This window comes from Mobula birostris, chromosome 16 (genome assembly GCF_030028105.1).
Source record: "Mobula birostris isolate sMobBir1 chromosome 16, sMobBir1.hap1, whole genome shotgun sequence".
NCBI lineage: Eukaryota > Metazoa > Chordata > Chondrichthyes > Myliobatiformes > Myliobatidae > Mobula > Mobula birostris.
The window spans coordinates 70,451,564-70,478,739 of record NC_092385.1 but is presented as its reverse complement, the minus strand read 5'-3'; the positions used below and the strand labels follow the sequence as shown (position 1 = coordinate 70,478,739).

General features: G+C 43.6%; 1 protein-coding gene across 4 annotated transcripts in view; it reads left to right on the top strand.

Moving 5' to 3' along the window:
• The window catches only part of mon1a (MON1 secretory trafficking family member A), a 76,960-nt gene that overhangs the window by 19,323 nt on the left and 30,461 nt on the right, over positions 1 to 27,176 (top strand). Inside the window, exon 2 of one of the 4 annotated variants that reach the window (XM_072280819.1) lies at positions 15,845 to 15,945. The exons of the other annotated variants lie outside the window; for them this stretch is intronic. The gene's annotated coding sequence lies outside the window, so the exon portion shown is untranslated. The remainder of the gene's footprint in view (positions 1 to 15,844; positions 15,946 to 27,176) is intronic. 4 annotated transcript variants of the gene reach the window in all.

Genomic DNA, 27,176 nt, shown 5'->3' with positions numbered 1-27,176 from the left:
GAAAAATAGAGAGCTATGCAGTAGGGTAATTCTAGGCAGTTTCCAGCGTAGGTTACATGGTCGGCACAACATGTGGTCCGAAGGGCCTGTAATGTGCTGTAGGTTTCTGTGTTCTGTGGAATCAGTCTGGTGTTGGGGTGAGTGAAGTTATCTCTTCTGGTTCAAGAGCTGATGGTTGAGGGATATTAACTGTTCCTGAACCTGGTGGTGTGGGTCCTGAGACTCCTTGATCAAGACCCTCCATGAGAACTCAGAGTGTAGTCCCCTCTCAGTCCTGATGCAGGGTCTTGATCTGATTCATCGACAGTTCCTTTCACCCACAGGTGCTGGTTGAGCTGCTGAGTCATTCCAGAACGATTTTGCTGATCCTCCTCTAATTGTTCTGCTTGACTTCACATCTGTGAAAATAAAATAAAACACATGCAAATGATGGAAATCTAGAATCAGAACTAGTTTTACCATCACTGAAGTAAAATTTTTGCAGCAGCAGTATAGATCAAAATGTAAAAACTGCTGTAACTTACAAAATCAATAGTGCATAAGAGAAATAGTGTGGTAGTGTTCAGATGTTCATGGTCTGTTCTGATGGTAGAGGGAAAGAAGCTATTCCTAACATGTTGAGCGTGGGTCTCCAAGAGGGCACGTCCTAATGGTGCAGATCCGAATTGATGTACACCGCCTTTTTGAGTCACCACATTTTTAACATTTCCGTAATGTATCCATGAGGGAGCTGCCTGAATCTACAACTCTCTACAACCTGTTTGGTTTGGAGCCTCCATACCAGGCACAGAAACATAGAAAACCTACAGCACAATACAGGCCCTTCGGCCCACAAAGCTGTGCTGAACATGTCCTTACTTTGGAAATTACCCAGGGTTACCCAGAATCCTCTATTTTTCTGAGCTCTATGTATCTCTTAAAAAAACCCTATCCGCCTCCATCACTGTCACTGGCAGCCCATTCCATGCACTCACCACTCTCTGCGTAAAAAATCTTACCCCTGACATCCCCTCTGTACCTACTTCCAAGCACCTTAAAGTGTACGCTCTCCTGCTAGCCATTCCAGCCCTGGAAAAAAGCCCCTGACTATCCACACGATCAATGCCTCCTGTTATCTTATACACCTCTATCTGGTATTTTTGGAAAAAAAAAAAAATACACCTCTATCTGGTCACCTCTCATCACTCCAAGGAAAAAAGGCCAAGTTCAGTCAACCTATTCTCATAAGGCTTGCTCTCCAATCCAGGCAACATCCTTGTAAATCTCCTCTGCACCCTTCATATGGTTTCCACATCCTTCCTATAGTGAGGCAACCAGACCTGAGCACAGTGCTTCAAGTGGGGTCTGATCAGAGTCCTATATAGCTGCAACATTACCTCTCAGCTCCTAAACTCAATCCCACGATTGATGGAGGCCAATACACTGTATGCTTTCTTAACCACAGAGTCAACTTGTGCAGCTGCTTTGAGTGTCCTGTGGACTCGGACCCTATGATCCCTCTGATCCTCCACACTGCCAAGAGTCTTACCATTAATACTATATTCTGCCATCATATTTGACTTACCAAAATGAACCACCTCACACTTATCTGGGTTGAACTCCATCTGCCACTTCTCAGCCCAGTTTTGCACCCTATTAATGTCCTGCTGTAACCTCTGACAGCCCTCCACACTATCCACAACACCCCCAACTTTGTGTCATCAGCAAATTTACTAACCTATCCCTCCACCTCTTAATCCAGGTCATTTATAAAAATCACGAAGAGCCGGGATCCCAGAATAGATCCCTGAGGCACACCACTGGCGACTGACCTCCATGCAGAATATGACCTGTCTACAACCACTCTTTGCCTTCTGTGGGCAAGCCAGTTCTGGATCCACAAAGCAATATCTCCTTGGATCCCATGCCTCCTTACTTTCTCAATAAGCCTTGTATGGGGTACTTTGCCAAATGCCTCACTGAAATCCATATACACTACATCTACTGCTCTACACTTCATCACTGTGTTTAGTCACATCCTCAAAAAATTCAATCAGGCTTGTAAGGCACCACCTGCCTTTGACAAAGCCATGCTGACTATTCCTAATCATATTATGCCTCTCCAAATGTTCATATATCCTGCTGCAGCCATAAAGAAGTAAGTGCAGGAGTCTCAGGACCACACCACCAGGTTCAGGAACAGTTATTACCCCTCAACCATCAGGCTCTTGAACCAGAGGGGATAACTTCACTCAACTTCACTCACCCAGCACTGAACTGTTCCCACAACCTATGGATTTGCTTTCAAGGACTCTTCATTTCATGTTCTCGATTTTTTTTTATTATTTATCAGATTATATTATTATTATTAGAATCTTGTCATTTTCAGAAGTTTTCAGATGACTCTGCCATAGTTGGATGCATCAGCAAGGGAGATGAGGCTGAGTACAGGGCTACGGTAGGAAACTTTGTCACATGGTGTGAGCAGAATTATCTGCAGCTTAATGTGAAAAAGACTAAGGAGCTGGTGGTAGACCTGAGGAGAGCTAAGGTACCGGTGACCCCTGTTTCCATCCAGGGGGTCAGTGTGGACATGCTGGAGGATTACAAATACCTGGGGATATGAATTGACAATAAACTGGACTGGTCAAAGAACACTGAGGCTGTCTACAAGAAGGGTCAGAGCCGTCTCTATTTCCTGAGGAGCTGAGGTCCTTTAACATCTGCTGGATGATGCTGAGGATGTTCTATGAGTCTGTGGTGGCGAGTGCTATCATGTTTGCTGTTGTGTGCTGGGGCAGCAGGCTGAGGGTAGCAGACACCAACAGAATCAACAAACTCATTCGTAAGGCCAGTGATGTTGTGGGGATGGAACTGGACTCTCTCACGGTGGTGTCTGAAAAGTGGATGCTGTCTAAGTTGCATGCCATCTTGGTCAATGTCTCCCATCCACTACATAATGTACTGGGTGGGCACAGGAGTACATTCAGCCAGAGACTCATTCCACCGAGATGCAGCACAGAGCGTCATAGGAAGTCATTCCTGCCTGTGGCCATCAAACTTTACAACTCCTCCCTTGGAGGGTCAGACACCCTGAGCCAATAGGCTGGTCCTGGACTTATTTCATAATTTACTGGCATAATTTACATATTACTATTTAAATATTTATGGTTTTATTACTATTTATTATTTATGGTGCAACTGTAATGAAAACCAATTTCCCCCGGGATCAATAAAGTATGACTATGTCTATGACTATTATGTATTTTTTCTCAGCTCAAGCTAGCAAAACCTGAAGTACGGGCACACTCATTTGTCAATTGCAAGGAACTTTCGGATTATTCTAGTATTGTTTAGTATTGTGGCTTTCGGAAGATTTACATAGGTATTACTGTGTAGCCCTAATTGTTTAATGCTATTGTGTTGTGCCTTTGGGATGATACTAGTTGTAGATATTACTATTGGGACAGTGTGTACCTTAGTCATGTTCCAGTCTTTCAATTTTCCGTTTTAATTCAGCATATTTCTGATGTTTTTCCCTCCTTGATTTCTGTAAGCTATGTGTGTTTGGAATGGCTATATCTATTAAGTAAGTTGTTCTTGCTTGTTTATCCTGTATTATTATATCCTGGTGGTTATATTGGGTTGTCCTATCTGTAATAACTGATTGGCCGTAATATAATTTTTAGTATTCTGACTGTAAAACTGGATCGGGCTTGTAGAGTAAGATGTGATTTATTTTATGAGTTTGTATTTTAAAGCAAGATTTTCATGTATGATATTTGCCATTTGATGGTGTTTATTATTATTATTATTATCTTTCTTTCTCTTTGTATTCGTGCAGTTTGTTGTTTTTTGTGTTTGCAAATTGGTTGTTTGTCCGTCCTGTTGGATGCAGGCTTTCATTGATTCTCTTGTGTTTCTTGTATTTTCTGTGAATGTTCGCAAGAAAATGGATCTCAGGGTTGTATATGATGTCATATATGTACTTTGATAATAAATTTACCTCGAACTTTAGATTTCTGATTTCTCTGTTGGGAGCTAGTATTGACCTGATGGGTTGAATTTCCTTTTGTCCAAGCAGGATACATTGTATAATATTGCTGATTCGACTGAAATTGAAAACTTGCCTCCGCTCCATCAACTAAGATCAATTTTTTAATCATCTGCAAATGTCCTTTATACATATTCTACTTTATTATCATGTACTAGCAAAAATAAGGAGCTTATTTCTGAGTTCTGGGTGTTCCCTGGTAACACCCTTCATATCACTAGCATATGTTGTGAATTGTTGTTTTGCGGCAATAGTATAGTGCAAAAAAAAAAATTAAAATTAGTATACTGTTGGCTGTGTGAGTCTAGGGGAAACACTCTCCGGTCCTGCCAAACTCGTGAGACTGTGACGGCTCTCTCACCCCAATCCCCGGTTTGTGTGGATGCTGTGCAATTTGCTGCCCTGTTACAAATTAGTGCCAGGAAATAACAGACAGTACACTGCATAGGATTAAAGGAATTGTATTTATGAATCTTAACTAAAGGATTTGTAAAGAAAATCAAAAACAAAAGGGCCCATTTTAATTAAGCAGTCAAATGTGCACAAGTTGGAGTTCATCTTCAATACCTCTGTCACTCATGCGCTGGGCCCTCAGCATGAAAACACACACCACCTTCTAAACATTGCTTGCAATCCACCTTGAACAAACAGGTTTCCCACTGGGTCATATCCTAGACCAGTTCTCCCCAACGTCTTCTGTCTTCATCTCCCGCCGAACCAGAAAAAAATCCCCAAGACCAACCTTAGTGTTCCTCACCAAGAAAACCTCCCCCTAATTCTACCATCCTAATTGGATAGCACACATTCCTCATCATCCCTTATCTTCAACAATAACCCAAGCAGACTGACAGCACAACAGACTGCTTTTACAGAACTGCTAAATGTAATATGTACAACATAACAGTAAAAATATGAACCAGGGCATTACATATATGTGTGTGTGTGTGTGTGTGTGTGTGTGTGTGTGTAATATAATTAAGGCTTAAGAGCAGAATTAGGCCATTTGGCACATTGAATCTGCTCTACCATTCCATCATGGCTGATTTATTATCCATCTCAACCCCATTCTCCCACCTTATCTTTTTTTTTATTAAATATTTTTATTGAAGGAATGACACAATACAGAATATATAATGGATTACATTTTCCTCCATTTTGCTTTAGTATCGTACCCCCAAAACAAACCTCCCCCCCACCTGCCCTCCCGGAACATATCATGGCAGCTAATATATCTACAACACAACAATTCACAAATACAAGTACGGACATTTCACAACCATACCCCCGCACTACTTCAATACGACAGCTCATACACATCTGCAACATGTCAGATGATCCAAAATACACTCATATTTACAATTCATCAACCACCCTGTGAGGTAAATTATAAGTGTGTTAAATGGGAGGCAACTTCCTAAGTACAATCAAATGCCCTCAACTAGTAGGTAATTCCTTAAGACTCCCAAAATATGATAAGAAAGGTCCCCATTTCGAATAGAACTTTTTCACAGACCCCCTCAAAGTGAATTTAATCTTTTCTAATTTCTGAAAAAACATTACATCTTCTAACCAAGCAGCAGCAGTTGGGGGAGTGGCAGATTTCCAAACCAGCAAAATTCTCCTACGGGCCAATAGTGATGTAAATACAATGATATCCGACTGGCTTGCATTTAAACCCAAATCATCATCTGCCACACCAAATACAGCTATAAGTGGGCAAGGTCTCAGTGTCACCCCCAAAACCTCACTGATAATTTTAAAAACCAGTGCCCAATAGTCATCAAGCCGAGGGCATGACCAAAATGCATGTACTAAACCAGCCGGAGAGAAGGAACACCTGTCACAGCCAGCGTCTGTCCCAGGGTATATGTCTGCCAGTCTGGCTTTACTTAAATGTACCCTGTGTAAAACTTTAAATTGTATGAGCCCCAGTCTAGCACATGATGATGAGAAATGAACCCTATTCAATACTCTTGCCCAATATTCTTCCGCAAGGTCCATACCGAGGTCATCCTCCCACCTACTCTTAGTTTTGTTTAGATCTTGAACTCCCAAAGACATCAGCTGAGAGTATAGTTCAGAGATTAGCCCCTTATTGTTAAAGCTAAGAGTGAATTTTTCCCATAACATAGCAGGTGGTAGAACAGGAAAAGAGGGAAATTTTTCCTTGACAAAGTGGCGAATCTGTAGGTATTTAAAAAAATGATTATGCAGAAGGCCATACTTACCGCGCAGGTTATCAAAACTATCAAATATGTTATCAGTATACAAATCCTTAATGTGCATAAGACCATTCAAACCCCATTGTCTGAAAGCTGAATCGAATGTGGAGGGAGGAAATAAATGGTTTTTATGAATGGGGCCCAAAACTGAAGCTGATATGAACTTATAGTGGCAGCGAAATTGATTAAAAATTTTGATGGTGGAGAGCATGACCGGGTTAGATGTGAATTGAGAGGATTTCAATGGTAAGGAAGAATACACCAAAGCTGGGAGAGACGAGGAGTGGCAAGACCGTGACTCAAGCAGGCACCAGATTATATCTGGCTGGTGAAGCCAAAATAATACTTTTTGCATGCTCGATGCCCTGTAATAATGAATAAAGCTGGGAAGACCCATTCCACCTACGTCACGACCTCTTTGAAGAATGCGCTTATTAACCCTTGGGACCTTATTTTCCCAAATAAAGGAGGTTATAGCTTGATCAACTGATTTCAAAAATAACTTAGATAAGAAAACTGGCAAACACTGAAACAAATAGAGAAATCTAGGAAGTATAGTCATTTTCACTGACTGAATTCTCCCAGCTATAGTAAGGGGTAAACTGCACCATCTCTCGAAATCAGCCTTCATTTGGCCAACCTGAGGCCTGTAGTTAGCTTCAAACAGAGATGTAAGAGAGCGAGAAATATGTATTCCTAGGTATACAAAACCATCTTGAGATAAAGGAAAGGGCAAGGATTTCTGTCGGATCTGTAGGGCCAAGTTATTAATGGGAAAGCATTTGCTTTTTTGAAAGTTCAGTTTATAGCCAGAGAAGGCTCCAAATTGACCTAATAATGACACAATAGCAGGACTACTACCTTTAGGGTCGCTAACATAAAGTAAGAGGTCATCAGCATATAGGGAAACACGGTGTTCCATGTCCCCTCTTCTAACACCTTGAAATAATGTAGTTGACTTAATTGCAATAGAAAGAGGCTCAATTGCAATTGCAAAAAGAAGAGGGGACAGTGGACAGCCTTGGTGAGTGCCACGTGTTAATGGGAAATAGATTGAAAATAATTTGTCTGTATACATGCTAAAGGCGAGTGGTATAATAGCTTAACCCAAGCTATAAATATTCTGCCAAATCCAAATTTCTCCAAAACACTAAACAAGTATACCAATTCCACTCTATCATATGCCTTCTCTGCGTCCAAGGCGATAACAACCTCTGGACTTGGAGAATCACTCGGTGAATAAACCACATCAGCCAGTTGACAGATATTAAAAAAAGAATAGTGATTTTTAATAAAACCTGTTTGATCATCTGAAATTATCTTGGGAAGGGGACGTTCCAAACGACATGCAAGCACTTTAGCCAAAATTTTCACATCTACATTCAAAAGTGAGATGGGGCGATATGATCCACATTGAGTCGGGTCCTTGTCCTTTTTAAGAAGTAGTGAAATAGCTGCCTGTGAAAGAGAAGGGGGTAAGGAGCCATTCTCCAAAGATTCCTGAAACACTTCCAGAAGGACCGGTGTGAGCTTATCCTTAAATTTCTTATAACATTCGATTGGATAACCATCAGGACCTGGGGACTTACCACTCTGCATAGCCATAATGGCATTATTAATCTCTTCCTGCCCAAGAGCCCAATCTAGGTTCTCCACTTCCTCTGGTTCAAGAGTTGGTATTTCCAAATTATCTAAAAAACGTTCCGTATTTGTTTTATCTGAAGGGAACTCTGAGGCATACAGAGAGGAATAAAAAGTTGCAAAGATGTTATTAATCTCTTTTGGATTGCTTGTCAAGTTCTGGTGCGTGTCTCTTATCTGGGGAATAAGTCGTGATGCAGCTTGACATTTCAACTGATGAGTCATAAGCCGGCTCGCCTTGTCACCATATTCATAATAGAGGCCACGTGTCTTAAGAATTAATTGTTCTGATAGGTTTGTAGATAGAAGATTAAACTTCGCTTGCAAATCAACCCAGCTTTTATATAATTCCGCAGTGGGTGCCTCAGAGTATTTTCTATCCAGGTCCCAAATAGATTGCAATAACACTTGCATTTCCTTCCTACGCTCCTTATTGGCATGTGAAGTATAAGATATTATTTGACCCCTCAAGTAAGCTTTTAAAGTTTCCCAAAGTAAAGAGTATGATACCGACTCAGTTTTGTTAGTCTCGAAGAAGGTGTCAATGTTAGCCGATATATAACTACAAAATTTCTCATTAGAAAGCAAAAGGGGGTTAAGTCTCCACAGAGGCCGTTCTCTAACGTTTAAAGGAAAACATAGGTCCAGTTTCAAGGGCGAGTGATCAGGTATAACTATAGCAGTGTATTCAATTTGTCTAATCATAGGTATTTCAAGGAGTTATCTATAAAGGAATAGTTTAGCCTGGAATAGGAGTGGTGAACATGAGAGAAGAAAGAGAATTGCCTAACTGATGGATTCAAAAATGTCCAAGGATCCATATAACCATTTTGTTGCATGAACATCGAGAAGGCCTTTGCCATACCGGAAAATGTTCCCCTAGGGCAAGATCTATCAAGCAGTGGGTCAATAGCACAGTTCAAATCTCTGGAAAAGATTAGCTTATGTGTATTCAGGTTAGGTATTAATGACAAAACCTTATTTCCAAATTGGACATCGTCCCAATTAGGAGCATAAACATTTACCAAAATAACAGGTATCTGAAAGAGAGAGCCAGAGACTATAATAAAGCGATCATTAGGGTCACTGATTACATCAGATGGTGTGAACTGCATTCTTTTGGTGATTAATATTGCCACCCCCCTGGACCTACTATTAAATCTGGAATGAAAAACCTGACTAATCCATGCTTTACGAAGTCTATTATGGTCCTCCACTCTTAAGTGTCTCTCTTGTAGAAATAGTATATCTGCTTTTAATTGTTTCAGATGAGAGAAAACTTTAGCTCTTTTAACCGGACCATTGAGCCCCTTTACATTCCAAAAAATAAACCTCACAGGGTGGCCTCCATCAGCAGCACTCACGTTAACCATGTCAAAAGGCACACAGGGCCTACAATCCAAAACAGTGCAAGGGTATAAGTTGCACACAATAACGCACAATGAAAAGAAAGTCTGCTCAACCTGTAACACACAAAAGAATAAACTGCCATGGTAATCCCCCAAAACACTCCCCCCACCCCTTTACACAAACAAAAAAACCCAATTAACCCCCGAAACATAGATCTACCTCCCCAATTGAGGATGATCGCAGGCAATACCCAACAAAAAACTTCCAAGGCGTTCCCCATACAGCCCAATTTTCAATCTAATCTAGGGTGGCTCCCCTCCTTAACATTTATCCTATCACTTATACTACCTTTAATATAACATATAGGCTAAAGATGACACAGGTGACGCTAAGCATTAAAAGCAAGAAAAAACACACTGGGCAACTTAAACACCCGAGATATAAATCCCAAATATTTACATTTTGCTGGTTGAAAGTTTTTGTTAATCAGTTTCGGCAGCATAGCAGTTCGACCCGATCGCGTTCCACAAATTAAACTGGAAAAATGAACAAAGAAGTGGATTGTGAAAATTAACAGTTTGCTTCGGCATGAGACCCCTTCAATGCTGCATGAATAACCTAAAAAAAAAAGTCATTGCTCTTCTCATTCTTCTTCTCCCCAGTGCGAATGGTAAAACTCTTTGGCCGCCTCTGGTGTATCGAAATAATGCTTTTCACCTTCATGTATGACCCGGAGCTGGGCAGGATACAACAGGCCAAACCTGACCCCCTTCCCATAAAGCAGGGATTTCACCTCCTTGAAAGCTGCTCGTTTTTTACCCAGCTCCGCACTAAAATCTTCATAAAAAAACACACGTTGTCCGCGGAAATACAGCTCCTGCTTCCGTCGATTGATGAAGCATTGCTTATCTTGAAAGGAGTGAAAGCAAACCAGGAACATTCTTGGTCTCGTTTGCTTGGCTCCAGAGACACCAGATGGTTTATGTCCGACTCGGTGAGCACGCGAAAGTACAAGACTTGGGAAAAAATCTGTCCCCAGCACTTCGTCAAAAAACTCGGTCATAAACTTAACAGGGTCCAAACCTTCCAAATTTTCAGGAATGCCGACCACTCTCAAATTGGATCTCCGCGACCGATTTTCGAGGTCATCAAGCTTTCCCTTCAGAACTGCGTTTTCGCTCTGCAACGCTGCAATGGCGGCTTCGGCGCTCACCAGTCGGTCACTGTAATCATTCAGGCCGTCTTCAACCTCACGAATGCGTTTGTCGTGTGACTTGTAAGCAGACATAATTTGTTCCATGGTAGCAGTCACTGGTGATAAAGCACCTTCAAGTTCTCTTTTTAGGGCAGAATGCACCGCTTGCGTCATGTCAGTAATAAGTACTAAACGAAGCCTCTCCAAGTCATCGGGTAGCGCAGGTCCGGGTCCAGCTCCAGCAGAGTGCAACGGCGCCGTTACTGTAGCATCCGCCTTCTTGCTTGAGGCTTCGCTATCTTTTTCCCCAGTTTTACTTCGAAGGTACATTCTACTTGCCACTTCAATGTCCAGCTATGTCCTGCGTTGTTCACAATGGTAAATATCCAGTTATGTCGAGCATACGGCAAAGATAAACAGGTAGATATTCAATAAAAATCGGGAGCCACACTCACACGCACCAACTCACTCCATACTCGACCCCGGAAGTCCTCCCACCTTCTCTTTGTAACATTTGCTGTTCAGACTAATCAAGAACCTATCAACCTTCACTTTAAATATACTCAATGACTTGGCCTCTACAGCTGTTGATAGTATTAAAATAGAGGGAAAATAGTGAGGTAGTGTTCATGGGTTCATTGTCCATTCAGAAATCTGATGATAGAGGGGAAAAGCCATTCTTGAAATGTTGAGTGTGTCTCTTCAGGCTGCTAGATGGTACCAATGAGAAGAGGGCATCTGCAGAGTGAAGGGGGTGCTTGATGGATACCACTTCAGGTGTTATCCTTGTTAATACCTCAACACACACTAAATTCACCTACTTAAATATTGCACAGTCAACAGAGGGAGGTAATAAGATGAGAGAGGGCAATGGGGAATGGTGAAGGGAGAGGGGGCGCATTACCAGAGTTCAAGAAATCAATGTTCATTCTATCAGGCTGGAGACTACTCAGACAGAATATAAGGTGAAGTTCTTCCAGTCTGAGTGTGACTTCATCGCAACTGTAGAGGAGGCCATAGACTGACAAAGATTTCTTGAACTTCCGGTAACGTACCACCGTCTCCCTCACCCCCCCTGCAGATTTTCTCTTGTTTGTGATACAGTGAAATGTGTTGTTGCCCTCACATCAAATCAGTGAGGGTTGGGCTGGGCTGGGCTGGGCAGTCCAGAAATGTGGCTGTGCTTCTGGCACCAACATAGTATGCATACAGCTTGCTAACCTTATCCTGTACGTCTTTAGAATGTGGGAGGAAACCCATGCAGTCATGGGGAAAATATACAAACTCCTGACAGTGGCAGGAAATGAACCATGATCGGTGACCACTGGTGCTATAAAGTGATACTCAAACCATTACGTTATTGTGTGTGTCCCCTGCTACCCTTTTGGGCTGTACAGCTCACTGTGCCAAAATACAGTGCTGCTCCCAGCTGGTTCATGTTGGTGGTAGTACCTAAATGAATGCAGTACAAGTGACTTTTCGTCACCTAACTTGTCAATATTTATTTATTATTCACTATAAAACTTACTGTAATAATTGATTAATTACTCTGTTAGTAATCGAAACTGCTCACTTGCCACATCCACAGAGCAAAGGGTGGGTCCTCTATTTCCCTGCATTATGTACCTCCTCAGCAGTGAGTGACGCTGACTGTTGCTTATTTGTGAGTAGTGTGAGGGATATTTCATCAGTTATATCAGATAAAGACTGAGTTCTTGGAGATAATCATATCCGTTTGAACCAGAGGGCATGCATTTAAGGTGAGAGGGGTAATTTCAAAGGAGATGTGAGGAGGAGGCTTTTTTATACATTGAGTAATGGGTGCCTGGAATGCGTGGCGTGGGGGTGATGGCAGAGGCAGAAACATTAGGGCTCTTTAAGAAATGTTAAGACAGGCACATGAATGTGAGGGGAATCAGAATCAGGTTTATTATCACTGGCATGTGTCGTGAAATTTGTTAACTTAGCAGCAGCAGTTCACTGCAATACTTAATACAGAAGAAGAAAAATAATAATAAGTAAGTAAATCAATTGCAGTATATGTATATTGAATAGATTAAAAATCGTGCAAAAAACAGAAATAATATATATTTAAAAAGTGAGGTCGTGTTCAAGGGTTCAATGTCCATTTAGGAATCGGATGGTTAGGGGGAAGAAGCTGTTCCTGAATTGCTGGGTGTGTGACTTCAGGCTTCTGTACCTCCTGCCTGACGGTAGCAATGAGAAAGAGGCATGCCCTGGGTGCTGGAGGTCATCAATAATGGACGCTGCCTTTCTGAGACACCACTCCTTGAAGGTGTTTTGGGTACTTTGTAGGCTAGTACCCAAGACAGAGCCGACTAAATTTACTACCCTCTGCAGCTTCTTTCGATCCTGTGTAGTAGCTTCCCCACCCATACCAGACAGTGATGCAGCCTGTCAGAATGTTGTCCACGGTTCATCTGCAGAAGTTTCTGAGTGTATTTGTTGACATACCAAATCTCTTCAAACTCCCAATGACTCCTAATTAATACACATACAAATAGAATTTACATCCTGGGAATGGAGGAAAAATTGATTGCATCTTGCATTTGCAAGCTCTACATTTCCCAAGTGGTTCTGCATTGATCAGGTTGTGATCTAGGATCCATTTGCACTGCTGAGAATTCAGCTTTTCCAAGTGCTCCACTTGCTGTTGGATTCTGCTCATCAACAGAAACCCCTCACATTCTGGGTGGTATCGAGTTTCCAGATCTCAGATGGACAGATGAAGTTCAATCCAGAAAAGTGTTAAGTGATTCACTTTGGAAGGTCCAGCTTGATGGCAGAATACAGGGTTAATGGCAGGATTCTTAGCGGTGTGGAGAAACAGAAGGATCTTGGGGTTGATAGGGTGGTTAAGAAAGCATATGGTGTGTTTGCCTTTGTTAGTTGAAGAATTGAGTTCAGGAGTCACAGGGTAATGTTGCAGTTCCATAAAACCCTGGTTAGACTGCACTTGGAGTATCTCTTACATCACCACTACCTCGGAAGAAGCGCCTAAGGTGAGGGAGAAGGGCCAGTGGCGTCCTGGTGAGGCTGAGACAGTGTGCTAATCGAACCCGCTGGGTTCTCACTGTTCCAGGCAGACAGGTGTAAAAACCCCTCTGGGAAGAGTAAAGGAGGAAGGGTATACTTCATGGTCAACAATGCTTTGTGTGACCCCCCCCCACCCCCAAGAATGTGTGTGCCTTCAAATCCTTTTGTTCCCCAGACCTGGAATACCTGGTGCTGCTGTGCAGACTCTGCTGGCTGCCTAGGGGAGTTCACGGCTGTTATCATCACAGCGGTGTACAGTCCATCGCAGGCTGATACTGACCTGGCTCTCAAGGAACCGTACAAGACCAGCAACACGCTGGAGACTACACACCTTCATTGTCGCTGGTGACTTTAATCGAACATCACTGACACAAGTCTCTCCAAAGTTTTGTCAGCACATGCAGGTGAGCACTCGTGGAGATAACACACTTGACCACTGCTACACTCCCTTCCGTAATGCTTACAAAGCTCTCCTTCACCCAGCTTTTGGAAAATCAGATTACTCTTCGATCCTGCTTTTGCCGACATACCGGCAGAAGCTGAAACAAGAGGCGGCCATAAAACCGTCCACTGTTGGGCCGACCAATCAGTCTCCATGCTGCAGGACTGCTTCGATGATGTCGACTGGAATGTCTTCCATGATGAGGATGTCTGAGTTCACGGCTGGAGTCACGTGCTTCATCCGGAAGTGCATCGACGACGTTGCCCCCCAGAAACTGGTCAGGGTCTTTCCGAACCAGAAACCCTGGATCAGTAGTTCCATGTGAGCAGCACTTAACCGTGCTAACTCTGCCAGCAGTCAGCAGGAGCTCAAGAGAAGCAGCTGTGATCTCTACAAAGCTATTATGGCTGCGAAGCAACAATACAGGGACAAGATTGAGTCGAGATTCACAATGAATCGCACACGTGACTTGTGAAAGCTGCATGCCACCGCAGACTTCAAAGCCAAACGTAGTGGTGCCACCAACATCGCAGCCACTCTCCCAGATGAGCGCAATCACTTTTACGCTTAGTTCGATATTGCTAACTCTGAGCCTCCAAGGAAAGGCACCGCTACAATCTGCAACCTGGTCACCTCTAAAGCTGAGGTATGCAGATGTTTCCAACGAGTGGATAGTCGCAAGGCTGCGGGAACAGATGGCATCCCAGGGCGGGTACTTAGGATGTGCGCAACACAACTGAGAGGAATGTTTACAGCCTCTGCTCTACATACCATCCTTACACATCTGGAGAAGAAGGATGCTTATGTGAGAATGCTGTTCTTGGACTACAGTTCATTCAACACCATAATTCCATCCAGACTCGACGGGAAGCTCAGAGATTTCAGCCTTCACCCTGCCTTGTGCAGCTGGATCCTGGTCTCCGGCAGGTGGTGAGAGTGGGCTCCCTCACCTCTGCCCCTCTGACTCTCAACACAGGAGCCCTTCAGGGCTGTGTACTGTCTCCTCCTTTACTCCCTGTATACCCATGACTATGTCGCCACCCACAGCTCTAATCTGTTTGTCCACGACACTGATTGGCCTAATCTCAAACAATAATGAGGTGGCCTACAGGGAAGAAGTCATCTCTCTGACACAGTGGTGTCAAGAAAACAACCTCTCCCTCCATGTCGCAAAAACAAAGGAGCTGGTTGGGGATTACAGGAGGAATGGATACAGGCTAACCTCTGTTGGCATTAATGGATCTGGGGTTGAGAGGGTAAACAGCTTTTAAGTTCCTCGGCACATCACTGAGGACCTCGTGGTCTGTACACACCAGCTATATGGTGAAAAAGGCACAACAGCACCTCTTTCACCTCAGACAGTTTGAGGACGTTTGGTATGGGCCCCCAGTTGCTAAGAACTTTCTACAGGGGCACAATTGAGAACATCCTGGCTGGCTGCATCACTGCCTGGTATGGGAACTGTACCTCCCTTAATTCTGGATTCTGTAGAGAGTGGTGCAGACAGCCCAGCACATCTGTAGTTGTGAACTTCCCATGATTCAGGACATTTACAAAGACAGGTGTGAAAAAAAGGATCATTGGTGACCCGAGTCACCCCAACCACAATCTATTTCAGCTGCTACCATCCGGGAAACGGTACCACAGCATAAAAACCAGGATCAACTGGCTCCAGGACAGCTTCTTCCACCAGGCCATCAGACTGATTAACTCACGCTGATTTGAGTGTTTTTCCATGTTGCATTGACTGTTCTATTTATTATAAATTACTATGATTGCACTTTGCACATTTAGATGGAGATGTAACATAAAGATTTTTACTCCTCATGTATGTGAAGGATATAAGAAATAAAATCAATTCAATTCAATTCTGATTGTATTCATTGTTGGTCATCTCATTATAGGAAAGATCTGGAGGCTCTAGAGAGGGTGCAGAGGAGATTTGCCAACATGCCCTATAAGGATAGGTTGAGTGCATTTCTCCGTGGAGTGAAGAGGATGAGAGGTAACTTACTAGTCGTGTACAAGATGATAAGAGACATATATAAAGTAGACAGCCAGTGCCCTTTTCCCAGGGTGGAAATGGTTGGTACAAGAAGATATACTGTTAAGGTGATAGAAAGATAGTGTAGGGGGCTGGCAGAGGTAGTTTTTTTATGCAGAGGGTGGTAAATCCATGGAATGCACTTGGGTGGTGGTAGAGGAGGGTACATTAGGGACATTTAAGAGACTCCTAGATAGGCACACGAATGAAAGAAAATGGAGGGCTATATGGCAGGGAAGGTTTGGATTTGAGCTTGGAGAAGGTTAAAAGGTTGGCACAAAATTGTGGGCTGAAGGGCCTGTACTATGCTGTAATATACTGTGTTCAATTGTTTTACATCTGGGAGTAGGAAACAATAAGGCATTTAGTGTTTCTTGTTATGTTTTGTAACTCCAAAACATGAAAGTAATTCAACAGAAACAAAGAGCCGGGAATGTGAGTCTAACTTCATTTTTACTTTAAGCAAGGCACGCACGTATGACACAATGGCGTGATGACGTATGCCATTTTCATAATGAATTATTTAAACAACAAAGAATGCTTAATCAATATATTTACAATGTTACTGAAATATTCAATACACAACTCCTCTGGAGGTCACAATCAAGAGAAAGGTCGAATTTGACCTTCAGCTCTCTGGGGCAACAGAAACAAGTATGTGAGAACACCACACCCTCTAATATAGTGACAAGTTCTGCTGTAAAGTTCTTGTTGCAATACTTATTTAATTTATTTTACCTTGTATACAGTATGTTTATTGTAATTTATAGTTTTTATGTATTGCACTGTATTACCTTCACAAAACAAATTTCACGACTTATGTCAGTGATATTAAACCTGATTCTGATACAAATGGCATTTAATACTAATCAAGCTTTCTGCTACAGATATTTCAAAAATACAAAATCCAGATCAAAGATAATTCAGATACCTTAAGTTGAGCTACCGTTTGACAGTTTCACTTTGTAACTGCAGAGTGATTCATTCAGGAAACAAAGTTTAAGCAGATGTATTTTCTAAGGGGTTGTGAAATGCTTAATTGTTTCCCAAAGAAAGTGTCCTGTCCAACTAATAGACTCAATGTCGCCTACGGTAGAATAGCCACAAACCAGCATTTTAGATTCATTGAGATCTTAACACATTGCATCCTGATGGCATGAACGTTGACTTCTCAAACTTCCGCTAATGCCCCACCTCCCCCTCGCACCCCATCCGTTATTTATTTATTTATATTCATACATTCTTTTTCTCCCTCTGTACCTCTCACTATATCCCTTGCCCATCCTCTGGTTCCCCCCCCTTTCCTTCTCCCTGGGCCTCCTGTCCCATGATCCTCTCGTGTCCCCTTTGCCAATCACCTGTCCAGCTCTTGGCTCCATCCCTCCCCCTCCTGTCTTCTCCTATCATTTTGGACCTCCCCCTCCCCCTCCCACTTTCAAATCTCTTACTAGCTCTTCCTTCAGTTAGTCCTGACAAAGGGTCAAGGCCCGAAACGTCGACTGTACCTCTTCCTAGAGATGCTGACTGGCCTGCTGTGTTCACCAGCAACTTTTATGTGTGTTGCTTGAAACTCCAGCATCTGTAGATTTCCTCGTGTTGACATTGCATCCCAATATAGTTAAGGGAATAATCTCATGGAATCACAGAAAATCTACAAGGCAGAGTGAGACTATTCAGCCCATTGTTTGTGCTGCTGAAAAAGAGCTGGCAAGCTTAATTCCACCCTTAAAAATCATGGTTCTCAAAGTACACATCCAAGTACTATTTAAGTGTAATGAATGTTTGTGTCCCGCTTTCATACAGCGAGTTCCACATCCTTATTTATTTTATTTAGCTATGCAGCGCAGAATAGCACTTTGACTTTGCCATCTCAGCAACCTCAACTCTAGCCTCATCGCAGGACAATTTACAATGACCAATTAACCTACTAACTAGTGTGTCTTTGGACTGTGGGTGGAACCTGAACACCCAGAAAAAACCCAGGCATTCCACATGGAGAATGTACAGACTACTTACAGGTGGTGTCGGGATTGAATTCCAACACCCCAAGCTGTAATAGTGTTGCACGAACTACTGCGATAAATGAGAAGGGTTTCTGCATCTCATTTCTAATCCCTCTACTAATGGTTTTAAATCGATGCCCCTATTAACTGATTGCTCTGCTAAGGAAAATTTCCACTTGCTCTAGCTAATATCACTTGTAATTTTATGCATGGTAATTAAGTATCCCCTTGGGCATTCATACACAAAATGAATGGAGGACCTCAGCAAGTCAGGCACTATCTATGGAGGGAATAAACAGACAACGTTTAAGGGCCAGGACCCTTCATTGGGACTGGGCTTCTTAGTTACAAAACCCTTTTGTTTTGTAGTTCTAAAGGAAACGACCCCAAATTACCCCATTCAGATTTCCATTCACGGCAATATATTTGTAAATCTTCTTTCCATTCTCTTCTGTGCAATCATATCTTTACTCTAAAGATACCAAAACTGTGTCCAGTCCTCAGAGAGAGACACAAGCAGAGTTCAGTTTAATTCTAGTACAACTTATCTGGTCTCTAATTCCATGTCTTGGGAAATAAAAGACAACTTTGTATGCATTTTAATCACCTAATTGACCCGTTCTGATACTCTAAAACAGGGGTCAGCAACCCTTTTGCCTCTGTGGGCCGGATCGCGTATTAATGAGCGGACGGGGGACCAGATAAATGCCATAAAAAACTTGAAGTATGGGAATTACCCATTTAAATACATCTAGTTACGTTTGGCCTCAAATTAATGAATAACGCATGCTAGAAAAACATTTGTGCTTAAAGTTGCCTACCCCTGCTCTAAAGCATCTTTACACATGCACTCCAAGGCTTCTGTGTTCCCCAATCCTGCACTTTATACTCCTATTTACTGTGTACTTCCTTGCCTTGTTGCATTACCTCACATGGCATTTCTGGGTTGAATTCCATTTGATATACATCTGCCCGATGGTCCAGAGGTATGAATTGCAGGCAGAGTAGGTTAATCAGCTCCTGAAGCCTCCTCTATCAATTAATAAGATCCCTGAGCTATTCCTGGTAGCTATTAACACAAGAGATTCTGCAGACACTGGAAATCCAGAGCAACACACAAAATGATAGAGGAACTCAACGGGTCAGGAACCATCTATGGAAAGTAATAAACAGATGACATTTTGGTCAGAACATAGCACATAGAATAGTACTGTACAGTACAGGCCCTTTGGCCCACAATGTTGTGCTGACCCTTAAACCCTGCCTCCCATATAACCCCCCCCACCTTAAATCCCTCCATATACCTGTCTAGTAGTCTCTTAAATTTCACTAGTGTATCTGCGTCCACCACTGACTCAGGCAGTGCATTCCATGCACCAGCCACTCTCTGAGTAAAAAACCTTCCTCTAATATCCCCCTTGAACTTCCCACTCTTACCCTTACCTAAAATGTCCTCTTGTATTGAGCAGCGATGTCCTGAGGAAGAGGTGCTGGCTGTCCATTCTATCTATTCCTCTTAATATCTTGTATACCTCCATCATGTCTCCTCTCATCCTCCTTCTCTCCAGAGACTAAAGCCCTAGCTCCCTTAATCTCTGATCATAATCCATACTCTCTAAACCAGGCAGCAGCCTGGTAAATCTCCTCTGTACCCTTTCCAATGCTTCCACATCCTTCCTATAGTGAGGTGACCAGAACTGGACACAGTACTCCAAGTGTGGCCTAACCAGAGTTTTATAGAGCTGCATCATTACATCGCGACTCTTAAACTCTATCCCTCGACTTATGAAAGCTAACACCCCATAAGCTTTCTTAACTACCCTATCCACCTGTGAGGCAACTTTCAGGGATCTGTGGACATGTACCCCGAGATCCCTCTGCTCCTCCACACTACCAAGTATCCTGCCATTTACTTTGTACTCTGCCTTGGAGTGCAAGTATTCCTTCCAAAGTGTACCACCTCACACTTCTCTGGGTTGAACTCCATCTGCCACTTCTCAGCCCACTTCTGCATCCTATCAATGTCTGTCTGCAATCTTCGACAATCCTCTACGCTACCCACCCTTCTACCCCCACATTCAGGTTGTTAATAAAAATCATGAAAAGTAGAGGTCCCAGAACCGATCCTTGTGGGACACCACAAGTCACAACCCTCTAATCCGAATGTACTCCCTCCACCACGATCCTCTGCTTTCTGCAGGCAAGCCAATTCTGAATCCACCTGGCCAAACTTCCCTGGATCCCATGCCTTCTGACCTTCTGAATAAGCCTACCGTGTGTAACCTTGTCAAATGCCTTACTAAAATCCATATAGATCACATCCACTGCACTACCCTCATCTATATGCCTGGTCACCTCCTCAAAGAACTCTATCAAGCTTGTGACACATGATCTGCCCTTCACAAAGCCATGCTGAGAAGTATTCATTGAGGACCTCACTCACTTCCACAGCCTCCAGGCACATCTTCCCACCTTTATCTCTAATTGGTCCTGCCTTCACTTCTGTCATCCTTTTGTTCTTCACGTCGTTCGAGAATGCCTTGGGGTTTTCCTTTACCCTACTCACCAAGGCCTTCTCATGCCCCCTTCTTGCTCTCCTCAGCCCCTTCTTAAGCTCCTTTCTTGCTACTCTATATTCCTCAATAGACGCATCTGATCTTTGCTTCCTAAACCTCATGTATGCTGCCTTTTTCCACCCGACTAGATTTTCCACCTCACTCGTCACCAATGGTTCCTTCACCCTACCATTCTTTATCTTCCTCACCGGGACAAATTTATCCCTAACATCCTGCAAGAGATCCCTAAACATCGACCACATGTCCATAGTACATTTCCCTGCAAAACCATCATCCCAATTCACACCTGCAAGTTCTAGCCTTATAGCCTCATAATTTGCCCTTCCCCAATTAAAAATTTTCCTGTCCTCTCTGATTCTATCCTTTTCCATGATAATGCTAAAAGCCAGGGAGCGGTGGTCACTGTCCCCCAGATGCTCACCCACTGAGAGATCTGTGACCTGACCCGGTTCATTACCTAGTACTAGATCTAGTATGGTATTCCCCCTAGTCGGCCTGTCCACATACTGTGACAGGAATCCATCCTGGATACACTAAACAAACTCTGCCCCGTCTAAACCATTGGAACCGGATAGGAAGGGGGCAGAAGCCAGAATAAGAAGGTTGGGGGGGGCAGGTGGTGGAGGGAGGAGAAGTAGTACTAGCTGGCAAGTCGGGTGAGACTAGATGAGGAAGAATGTGTGTGGGAGGAGCAGGGGAGCGATAAAGTGAGAAGTTTTGAGATGAAGGATTGAAGAGGTATCTGATAGGAGAGGAGAATGGACCATAGGAGAAAGGGAAGGAGGAGGATCACCAGAGGGAGGTGATAAGCAGGTGAGGATAAGAAAATGGGTACTCTTACAGTCTATCAGGTCAATCATTATCTATTCCTTTGGCCACTGAACCACCTAAACAGGATCCACTTTACCACTTCCCTTGGAACCTGCAGTTCTTAACTTTTTGAAGATAAAGATTAGTTTAATTTGTCACATATACATTAAAACATACAATTAAATGCATCATCTTGCATCAATGACCAAACTAGAATGAGGCAAGTGTAACCATACTTCCAGCACCAACATATATGCACAGCTCACTAACCCTAACCGTATGCCTTTGGAATGTGGGAGAAAACCTGAGAAAATCCACTTTGTCGCAGGGAGAATGTACATATAGACAGTGGCGAGAATAGAAATCTGATCGCTGGTTCTGTAAAGTGATTGCACTAACTGCCAAGTTATGGTGTTCTTCAAACACATTCCTCACAAGGCCTTATTACTGAAGAATTGATGCCTTATTACTGAAGAATTGATTGAGTTTGTCTATTAATGTAGATCTTTAACCTCAATTAAAACTATAATCTAAAGCCAGAAATGTTATTTATTGGGACTTTGTATCTCAGATTGTCCCAAAACATTTTCTCAACATTTAAGTAGATTTTGTCAGGATCATCAGTATTTACGTCTGAATATTTACACAGTAGCCGGAGGCTTTTTCCCAGGGCTGAAATGGCTAACACGAGAGGGCATAGTTTTAAGGTCCTTAGAAATAATTACCAAAGGGATGTCAGGGGTAAGTTTTTCCACACAGAGAGTGGAATGCACTGCTGGCAGTGGCGGTGAAAGCAGATACAATAGGATCTTCTAAGAGCCTCTCAGGTAGGTGCATGGAGCTTAGAAAAGTAGAGGGCTATGCACGGGGGAAATTCCAGGTAGTTTCTAGAGTAGGTTACATGGTCGGCACAACAGTGAGAACAACGAGAAGAGTTTAAAAGTGTGAAGAGTTTAAAAGGAGTCGGTTATTTCTTGAGCGATTTGATTGGGGCACGACTGCGCAAGCGTGTGGACGTCAGCCAGTGAGAACAGCTAAAAGAGTTTAAAAGGAGACTGCTTTATAGAGCGGGCGTCTGAGAAGCAGGCAACAGAGTAGAGGGAGACAGAGAGGGAAGGTTTTGGCTCAATGGGGCTTAGGCGTTAACGGGTCGAGGCGAGGTAGGTTAACTGTGTAGTTTATAGACAGGAGGAATGTGCGTGAGGCTGGTGTTCTGTGCTCAATGTCAGATGTGGGAAGTTTGGGAGACTCCCAGCCTCCCGGCCGGCCATATTTGTGCCCGGTGCATCAAGCTACAGCTCCTTAGGGACCGCGTTAGGGAACTGGAGATGCAGCTGGATGACCTTCATCTGGTCAGGGAGAGTGAGGAGGTGAAAGAGAGGAGCTACAGGCATGTAGTCACACCGGGGCCTCGGGAGACAGATAAGTGGGTAACAGTCAGGAGAGGGAAGGGCAGGAGTCAGAGACTAGAGAGTACCCCTGTGGCTGTACCCCTCCTGCATGAGTACTGTTTGCAAGGGGGTACTGCTTACCTGGGGGAAGCAACAGTGGTCGCGCCTCTGGCACAGAGTCTGGCCCTGTGGCTCAGAAGCCGCACAGGAAAGGAAGAGGATAGCAGCAGTGATAGGGGACTCTGTAAAGAGAGTCAGACAGGCGATGCTGTGGACATAGGAAAGAAGAACGGATGGTAGTTTGCCTCCCAGGTGCCAGGGTCTAGGATGTTTCTGATCGTGTCCATGATACGCTGAAGTGGGAAGGAGAACAGCCAGAGGTCGTGGTGCATATTGGTACCAATGACATATGCAGGAAAAGGGAGGAGGTCCTGAAAGTAGACAGCAGGGAGTTAGGAAGGAAGTTGAGAAGCAGGACCACAAAGGTAGTCATCTCAGGATTTCTGCCTGTGCCACGCGACAGTGAGTATAGGAATAGAGTGAGGTGGAGGATAAATGCATGGCTGAGGGATTGGCGAGGGGGCAGGGATTCAGATTTCTGGATCATTGGGACCTCTTTTGGGGCAGGAGTGACTTGTACAAAAAGAACGGGTTGCATTTGAATCCCAGGGGTCCAATATCCTGGCGGGGAGGTTTGCTAAGGCTATTGGGGAGAGTTTAAACTAGAATTGCTGGGGGGTGGGAATCAAACTGAAGAGATGGAGGAAGTGCCTACACTGAAGAAGTTTAAAAATAAATTCACTGCTGCTAAGCCTCTTCCAGTGATGCCTACAATGAAGAAGTTTAAAAATGATATGTCTATCCATGGCCTCCTCTACTGTCAAGATGAAGCCACACTCAGGTTGGAGGAACAACACCTTATATTCTGTCTGGGTAGCCTCCAACCTGATGGCATGAATGTTGTCTTTTCAAACTTCCACTAATGCCCCACCTCCCCCTCGTACCCCATCCGTTATTTATTTATATACACACATTCTTTTTCTCTCTCTCCCTTTCTCCCTCTATCCCTCTCACTATACCCCTTGCCCATCCTCTGGGCTTCTCCCCCCCCCTTTTCTTTCTCCCTAGGCCTCCTGTCCCATGATCCTCTCATATCCCTTTTTCCAATCAACTGTCCCGCTCTTGACTCCATCCCTCCCCCTCCTGTCTTCTCCTATCATTTTGGATCTCCCCCTCCCCCTCCCACTTTCAAATCTCTTACTAGCTCTTCCTTCAGTTAGTCCTGACGAAGGGTCTTGGCCCGAAATGTCAACTGTACCTCTTCCTAGAGATGCTGCCTGGCCTGCTGTGTTCACCAGCAACTTTTATGTGTGTTGTTAGATGGAGGAAGAGGCGGTTGGCTCACAAATGGAGAAAGCTTGGAGACAGTGCGAGAGGGAGGATAGGCAGGTGATAGAGAAGGGACGCGCTAAGATTGATGGTTTGAGATGTGTCTATTTTAATGCAAGGAGTATTATGAACAAAGTGGATGAGCTTGGAGCGTGGATCAGTACTTGGTGTTGTTGCCATTACAGAGACTTGGATGGCTCAGGGGCAGGAATAGTTACTTTTGAGTGCCAGGCTGTAGATGTTTCAGAAAGGACAGGGAGGGAGGCAAAAGAGATGGGGGCATGGCATTTTTGATCAGAGAGTGTCATGGCTGCAGAAAAGGAGGAAGGCATGGAGGGATTGTCTATGGAGTCTCTTTGGGTGGAAGTTAGGAACAGGAAGGGGTCAATAACTCTACTGGGTGTTTTTTTATAGACCACCCAATCGTAACAGGGCAGGTAGGGAGACAGATTCTGGAAAGGTGTAATAATAGCAGGCTTGTCATGGTGGGAGATTTTAATTTTCCAAGTAGCGATTGGCATGTCCCTAGAGTGAGGGGTTTGGATGGGGTGGAGTTTGTTGTGTATATTCAAGAAGGTTTCTTGACACAAAATGTAGATAAGTTTACAAGAGGAGAGGCTGTACTTGATTTGGTATTGGGAAATGAACCTGGTTGGATGTCAGATCTCTCATTGGGAGAGCATTTTGGAGATAGTGATCACAATTCTATCTCCTTTACCATAGCATTGGAGAGGGATAGGAACAGACATGTTAGGAAAGCTTTTAATTGGAGTAAGGGGAGATATGAGGCGATCAGGCAGGAACTTGAAGCATAAATTGGGAACAAATATTCTCAGTGAAATGTAAAGCAGAAATCTGGCAAATGTTCAGGGGATATTTGCGTGGAGTTCTGCATAGGTACGTTCCATTGAGACAGGGAAAGGATAGTAGAGTACAGGAACCGTGGTGTACAAAGGCTGTTGTAAATCTAGTCAAGAACAAAAGAAGAGCTTATGAAAGGTTCAAAAAACTAGGTAATGATAGAGATCTAGGAGATTATAAGGCTAGAAGGAAGGAGCTTAAGAAAGAAATTAGGAGAGCCAGAAGGGGACATGAGAAGGCTTTGGCAGACAGGATTAAGGAAACCCCCAAGGCATTCTACAAGTATGTGAAGAGCAAGAGGATAAGACGTGAGAAAATAGGACCAATCAAGTGTGACAGTGGAAAAGTGTGCATGGAACTGGAGGAGATAGCTGAGGTATCTTAATGAACACCTTGCTTCAGTATTCACTACGGAAAAGGAACTTGGGATTACTTATAGCAGACTGAAAAGCTTGAGCATGTAGATATTAAGAAAGAGGATGTGCTGGAGCTTTTGGAAAGCATCAAGTTGGATAAGTCACTGGGACCGGATGAGATGTACCCCAGACTACTGTAGGAGGCGAGTGAGGAGATTGCTGAGCCTCTGGCGATGATCTTTGCATCATGAATGGGGATGGGAGAAGTTCTGGAGGATTGGAGGGTTGCGGAAGTTGTTCCATTATTCAAGAAAGGGAGTAGAGATAGCCCAGGAAATTATAGACCAGTGCGTCTCACTTCAGTGGTTGGTAAGTTGACGGAGAAGATCCTGAGAGGCAGGATTTATGAACATTTGGAGAGGCATAATATGATTAGGAATAGTGAGCGTGACTTTGTGAAAGGCAGGTCGTGCCTTATGAGCCTGATTGAAATTTTTGAGGATGTGACTAAACACATTGATGAAGGAAGAGCAGTAGATGTAGTGTATAGTGCAAGGCGTTTAATAAGGTACCCCATGCAAGGCTTATTGAGAAAGTAAGGAGGCATGGGATCCAAGGGTATATTGCTCTGTGGATCCAGAATTGGCTTGCCCACAGAAGGCAAAGAGTGGTTGTAGATGGATCATATTCTGCATGGAGGTCGGTCAGCAGTGGTGTGCCTCAGGGATCTATTCTGGGACCCCTGCTCTTCGTGATTTTTATAAATGACCTGGATGAAGAAGTGGAGGGATGGGTTAGTAAATTTGCTGATGACACAAAGGTTGGGGGCATTGTGGGTAGTGTGGAGGGCTGTCAGAAGTTACAACAGGACATTGATAGGATGCTAAACTGGGCTGAGAAGTGGCAGATGGAGTTCATCCCAGATAAGTGTGAGGTGATTCGGTTTGGTCGGTCAAATATGATGGCAGAATATAGTATTAATGGTATATTCTTGGCAGTGTGGAGGATCAGAGGGATCTTGGGGTCTGAGTCCATAGGACACTCAAAGCTGCTGCGCAGGTTGACTCTGTGGTTGAGAAGGCATACGGTGCATTGGCCTTCATCAATTGTGGGATTGAGTTTAAGTGCCGAGAGGTAATATTACAGTTATATAGGACCTTGGTCAGACCCCACTTGGAGTACTGCGCTCAGTTCTAGTGGCCTCACTATAGGGAGGATGTGGAAACGATAGAAAGGGTGCAGAGGATATTTACAAGGATGTTGCCTAGATTGGATAACATGCCTTATGAGAATAGGTTGAGTGAATTCGGCCTTTTTTCCTTGGAGCGTTGGAGGACGAGAGGTGACCTGATAGAGCTGTATAAGATGATGAGAGGATTAATTGTGTGGATAGTCAGAGCCTTTTTCCCAGGGCTGGAACGGCTAGCACGAGTGGGCACAGTTTTTAGGTGCTTGGAAGTAGGTACAGAGGAGATGTCAGGGGTAAGTTTTTTATGCAGAGAGTGGTGAGTGTGTGGAATGGGCTGCCGCGATGGTGGAGGCGGATACGATAGGGTCTTTTAAGATACTGCTGGACAGGTGCATGGAGCTCAGAAAAATAGAGGGCTATGGGTAACCCTAGGTAATTTCTAAGTTATGGACATGTTTGGCACAGTCTGTGGGCCGAAGGGCCTGTATTGTACTGTTGGTTTTATGTGTTTCTGTGTTTCTAATGTAAGGGGGTTTCCTTTTTTTATGTCACTGCGTAGTCTAATTAAAATGGCTTCTTTGTTATGTTATAATTGAAAGGGCTTCTTTGTTATGTTA